The following is a 6,844-nucleotide window of genomic DNA, read 5'->3' on the forward strand; positions in this document are numbered from 1 at the left end:
ACCCATTTTTTTATACCTTCTATTATCCCATCAATTCCAGACCAATGCTGACATAACCATCAGATGTAATCCCTTTTGTTCCTACCTGTTAGCTTCAAAACCCATTCGGATCTCATCCATTTATTTCACCTCTAAAAAAACCTACTCCACCAAGATCCAAACCGACCATCATTTCCACCTTGTTTTTCTTCTTTATGGTCAACACAGGGAAGAGAAAAGCAAAAGCAAAAGCAAAAGCAAGGGGTTTTTTTTATCTTCTCAATGGGGTATGGTCAGAGAAGGAAGCTCGGCTAGGGCTTGATCTTAAGAAAAAGAGAAAGAGAGCTTGGGGAAAAGGAAGTTAGGGTTTTCGATTGAAAATATGAGAGAATAGTAGAGAGAGCTCGGGTTATCTTGGGAAAAATTCATAGAGATTGAGAGAGAAGCTCTTCATTGTTTTTCCGGCAACTCATAGTCTAATTCCGACCGTTTTCGTTGGAATCCGAATCTCCATTATTTGTCTCGTCACAGATCCATCGCCACCACATTTCTTCATTAGATCCGCAAGTCTCGGGAATCTCTGCAAATTCTAGTGGGCTAGCTAGCAATCCTCACCAAATCGTTATCCTAGGAAGAATAGTGTCATTCCAATTCTCGGAACAACATAGAGAAGAAGGTAAGAGTTTCTTCATTGTTTTTTTTTTTTGTTGAGTTCTTATCCTTCATCTTTTATGTGTATTGGTTATTGGTGTGCTCTATGATTTCTTTTGTTCACCCATCATTTTCCCCATTTTACATCATCTATTGTCTTCATTAGGTTCATGCATTTTCATGATAGACTTGTAAATCATTTTCATTGCCTCTTGTTTGGCTTTCTCATGCAATCCCTTTGCTGTTCAATTCAACTATGGATTTAAAGCTCCGCTACTCCTTTAGCCCAAGCCCCAAGTCCCACCTGTAAACTGCTAGAGGACTCCTCTTTTACATATATGTTGGGGCTAGTACCAATACAACTGAGTTTTCATAATCACATATGAATGGCTTGTTTTCCCATTGGAATTGGTTTTAAGAGCCCAACTTTTAATGAACCCTAATCGCTATTAATGGTAAAAATCATGGTGAATTTAGTGTGACTATTAAAACATGGTGGTGCTTATATCAATGCCTTTAGGCTTTCGATATTGGCACTAACGAGTTTTAATAATTGTACAAAGTCATCTTGCCTTTTCTGTGTTGATTGGGTTATTAGAGTCCTCCTTCGGAACTGTAATGATCTCATAGGGTGATTCAACAGTAAAAGACAGGATGAATATAATGCAATTACAATTTGATACTTGGGTTGGATGTCTTTTTTGTGAAATTTGGAATGTTTGCAAGTCAGCTGAAACTTCTCATTGTTATATGCTTGGGTATATGGTATGGAGAGTATCTCCATGTAGTGTATGCAAGTTGAAGTAGTTTCGGACACATATAAACATTTGAAATTTTCTCTTTTATATGCTTGGTATATGGTTTAGTGATTATCTCTTTGGTGGTATATGCAAGTTCAGGTTGTTTGGACATTTGTGAAATAACATAAATTTTATCTTTCATATGTGAGTTCGAGTTATTAGAAAATTTGCAAAAATTAACTGAGACTTTCTCTTCTTTTTGTTCGAGTAATGCCCTTGAGATCCTTTCTTTTGTGGTATGTTTGTGTTCGAACTAGTGAGGAATTTGCAATTGCGAGCTCCAATTCCGTGGTCGTTTACACCCTCTTGTCCAAACAGTTAGGGCATGAGTATCTTCCTTAAACTTGTTCCGCCTCTCAAACCTTCTCTTATTTTGGGCACTTAGGTTAGTGTAGGCTATGATGAGGCTACTCAGAGCCCCTCCTTGTTTTTGTCTTTCTCTCTTTCTTCTTCGGGTTTTGGGTCGACGTTTGGGTTTGTCTTAAATTTCTAGAGCTTGCTCATATTTTCGGGTCTTACATCAGTGATTGGGTTCATCACTAGTGCTTGATCTTTCCATCGATTTTTGGGAATTGTCCTCTTGAGTTATGGCTATGACGAAATGTATCTTGAGCCAACCCCTTCCCTTTCTGCCTTAGAGCATTCGCAGGTTAAGGGATTTCTTTCTTTGTAGGGTTATTCATAGAGTCATAGGAGTGTGTCCTACTTTCATAGAGTCATAGGATTCTGTCCTACCATCATAGAGTTTAGGAATCTGTCCTACCACCATAGTCGTAGGAATCTGTCCTACTGTCATAGAGAGTTAGGAGTATGTCCTACCGTCATAGAAAGTTAGGAGTCTTACTGTCATAGAGAGTTAGAAGTATGTCCTACCGTCATAGAGAATTGGGAGTCTGTCTTACTGTCGTAGTGTCGTAGGATTCTGTCTTACCATCGTAGAGTTTAGGATTCTGTGCTACCTGTCATTGAGCTATAGCATTCTGTCCTACCGTCATAGAGCTATACGATTCTATCATCCCTTCATAGGGTCATAGGATTCTGTCCTACCTTCATCAGTCTAGGAAGCTGTCCATTAGTCTAGGAGTTTGTCATCTGAAGTCAAAAACTCATTTTTTAAAGAAAAATAATAAAATATTTTTCGAAAAACTGTTTCGAACTACGTTGGCTTGATCCCTTTTCACAGGGACTTAGGCAGCTTAGGATCATTATCCCAAGTCCAGTCAAACCTTTTTTATAAATTCTTTCAAACCTCTCAAATAAAACCTTTCAATTTTTTCTCAAAAATCTTTCAAACCTCTCAAATAAAACCTTTCAAACTTTGTAAATAAATCTTTTCAAACCTTTTAAATAAAATCTTTTCAAACATTTCAAAACAAAAACTAAAAAAATGAGCACGAATGGTGATTGCCAGGTCACTCGGAGCCTTCTTTTCATTCCATTTCTGATTTTGATCGTGATTTTTCGGTTTTCATCGGTTTTCTGACGTTTTATCGAGTTTTGGCATGGGTGACGACATGGATTGTCGTCACAGGGATTGTCCTCGCTGAGCCCAACGATAGGCTATGACGACCGCGAGACTCGTCTGATCTTTAGTGGATTAGGACCGCTGGGCTTGATTCCTTTAGAATCGCTCCCTGAGCCTATCGTATGTCCCCTTTTTCTTTTGCTTAGCTTTTTGGTCCTCGTATACCGTTGATTTTTTGATTTCTTTCTTTCCTTGTATCTTTTAGCTTATTGTGTGTTTGTCTTTGGTTTCTTATGTGTTTATTTTCAGCTTGCTTACTTTTCTTGCATGTGATTGATTATTATTTTCTTCGCATTATCTCTTGCATAGGCTCGCATGCTAGTGTGTTTATTCTGCTGCTTTGGTTGTTTACCACTGTGCTTATCTGTCCATTCATATGCTTAGCTGTAGCATTTACTCACCCATCTTATCTGTCATTATCTACTTAGTTGTAGCTGTACACGTGGTTGTATGCTGGATTAAATGTGATGAGTTAGGACTTGTTCGTTTTATTTTTCCATCCCTGGGTCATGCATGCTTAGGTAGACATCTTCTCTCAGGGATGCTTGTTCCCATTTCATATGATTTTCGCCCAAAATTCTTCAAAGTTAATAAAAATGGCATAAGAACCGAGTGCGCTCGGGCGAGTGGGACGCCTAACACTTTTCCCACTGGTAATCAGGCACGGATCCAATTATCTCTGGTTTATCCATTGCACATAGTAGATTTTTGGTTCCATGGCCGTATTCCATGTATGACGACTCTGAGTTATTTTAGGTACATCTTGGTTTCGAGGCTTTTGTCTCCGGATCAAGAGGTATCTCATCTATATCGCCACTCATGCTGTGAGGGCACCATTTCGAGAGTTCCTTGGTAGAGAGCTCTCATTCACATGTGGAGATCCAAAGGATGTAAGGGGGGTCCGTCCCTCGTCATTCTCGGATCGGGATCCACAGGTATATTTCCCTATGGATTTAAAATCTGTAGGGAAAAAATAAACTTCTCCCTACGGAAGTAAGTAAAGTCAGTAAGGAAAATCCAATTTTGTTATAGCGTATTACTAGTTGTAGCGAATTCATGAAATGTTGCTAGAAATCATGCAACAAATCTCAAGAATTTCGGTTCAAGCTTCATGATCTATAAGCGTTGGTACGTGATGTTAAATTCTAGATGAATTTATAAATGCATAGGAACTTCGCATGAACAGTCAATAGAATCATCAATGGCAGTGAGTGCAAAATTCTGAACTTGTTTTACTAGTTATAGCAAGAATTCAAATACAACAGTTGTATTCTAAACAAAATCTTCAAGTGAACATAACAAACTATATATCTAAAGGTATGATAGGTTTGGGAATAGATCTAGAGTCCTAGACATGAAAGAATATAAATCTAAACAAGAAGATTATAGGAATGTGCAATGACTAAACTAGTAATTCACTAGATGAACTGGAAAGGAAAAAGAATTAGGAAGGAGCTAAGATCTTAATTCAAGATTTTCTACTTAATTCTTCAATCCCTCAAACTCAAGGAAAATCTCAGGGACTCTCCCTTCTGTCCTCTCAAAGCTCTCTAAGAACTTAGGAAAAACTGAAATCTTTTGGTTGTTAAAAACTCAAACACTGTCTTGCATCTTGACCCCCCATGAGGTGGCGATGTGGCAGCCAAGGGGGCACTTGACATCTGTAATCCACTATCTAGATGAGGTGGCAAGCCACTTGTCACTCACCACTAATTAACATATAGCTTCATTACATTCAATCCTCACTACAATCTCACACTCAGGTTTACAAAATGTAAATCACATACAATCAACAAATAAACGAAAAGCATGCTAGCCAATGTGAATTCCACATCCAATCCTTAGAGAATAAGCCTCAGAGAAATGAAGGCATTGCACCATAGTATAATGTGTCTCTTAATTTCCAGTGTCCTTTTGGCTAGGAACATAACAGAGAACATTACATTGGATAGGATAGAATGGAAGAAAATGATTCATGTAGATGAACCCAAATAGTGTCAGGATTAGACTAGGTCAGGTAGATCCTTTCAGCTTCTTCATGAAAATTTTCTAAAGGATTCATTAGCCGACCCCAAGTAGTTTGGGACAAAGGCTTAGTTGAGTTGAGTTTTGCTTGGTTCAAATGTCTTCAAAAGTGTCAAGAACTCTCGGATTTGAGTCTTTCAGGCATCCTAAGAGCTTTAGAGTCTCCATGAACTCTTCCTCCTCTTTGGCTAGGTCGGCTTGGTACGGAACCACATCAACATGGCATCCACTTATTTAATGATCAAAATCATCAATTCGCTAGGCGTTACTATGAATGGGCCATGCATCAACCTCTATCTACACCGAAAACTCTAATTCTCTAATTTATAGCCCATAAATAGATGATTCGTGAAAAAATGGTATAAATTCATCATGAAAAGCCTCCACAAATTAGAGGCTCAACATTGCACAACAAGGTTGTACATGGGCCATCCATAGCAAGGCCTAGCAGATGAGTGGTTTGGATCATTGAACAAAAGTGGCGTTCACATGTACTTATATACCCACTCATATGTTCCCTCAAAAAACTTGTATATATCATATAATAACTCTTCTATATAGAGGTGATCACTCGTTCACACGCACCCCCAAAAAAAAAAAAAAAAAAATTATCATAGGGGTTTACCGATGAATGATTGAATGATATGAGAGTTGTAACGTGTGGCCCACCCCCAACAAGGCCTATAGTATATAAATGTTTTGGATCACTGAACAGGTGGCCCCAACTTATACTTCAACCTGCTCATATTTTTTTCAATTAAAAACATAGAGATCCATCGTGTTAACAACTCCTTAATGTGAAGATAAACAATATGGGATTTGCTAGGGTCCATCGGAGAAGGCATTATGCAGAACGGCTGTTGCATGAGAGGAGTCATATCATATATGCTCACTTTTCAACAGATTTTGTCTCATTCATTTGATTAATACGACGTGGCTGCTCTCTCATGCAGCCGTTCTGCGAAATGCCTTATGTGGTGGTCCCTAGCCAATCCCTAATAATATATTAGATGACGCAGGCCAAGTTTCTGATCGTACATCAATAATATGGGGAGATAATATTTTTCACCCCTCTGCAGTACTCATTCGCCCCCTTATAACGTGAACAGTAGGCTACTTTAACGCTTTTTGACGTCAAATCACGTTATAAGGGGGCGAATGCGTACTGCAGAGGGGTGAAAATATTGTCTCCCTATTATGTATTTTATATATTATAGCAGTGACATTCGCTCCCTTTTCTTTCCCGGGCCATCCCCTTTGTAGTGTAAAAGGAGAAGTCATAAATACACTAGAGTGGGGTGGCCAAGAGAAAAAAAGGAGGCGAATATATCACTTCCTTATTATTTATTTATTATATATAAAGTGAAGCCTCACCTTATTTTTGGGATCTAATTATAATTGATTTCCTAAGCTTGCAGTGGTTTGACCATGAACAAAACTTGGCTCAGGTCCTATAATAGCAAAGAGTGTGGGGGTGTGGAAATATCAATTCCATGCTTACTTTTTATTTTCAGACCCCTATAATAGCAAAGAGTGTGGGGGTGTGGAAATATCAATTACATGCTTACTTTTTATTTTCAGAAGTAATTGATATTTCCACACGCCTTGCTATTAGACTATTACCAAGGAGTCTGAGGAAAGTTCCTCAGACCCCGACCTGAGCCAAGTTTCGTTCGGTTGACCATCGACCATCTCTCTCTCTCTCTCATGAACTATGCACGCTCTTCCACTGAAAAATGGTTGTTAGGTTACTTCCTAATATACACTTTTTAATTTGTTCTGCTTTGTGTTTGATTGGATCTGCTGATCTACCCGTAGACCACAAATCCAACAGAATGCCTTAGAGGTCACCATGATCAAATGA

This window comes from Tasmannia lanceolata, unplaced genomic scaffold (genome assembly GCF_043159265.1).
Source record: "Tasmannia lanceolata isolate RefF3 unplaced genomic scaffold, GAP_Taslan_0.1 ptg000008l, whole genome shotgun sequence".
NCBI lineage: Eukaryota > Viridiplantae > Streptophyta > Magnoliopsida > Canellales > Winteraceae > Tasmannia > Tasmannia lanceolata.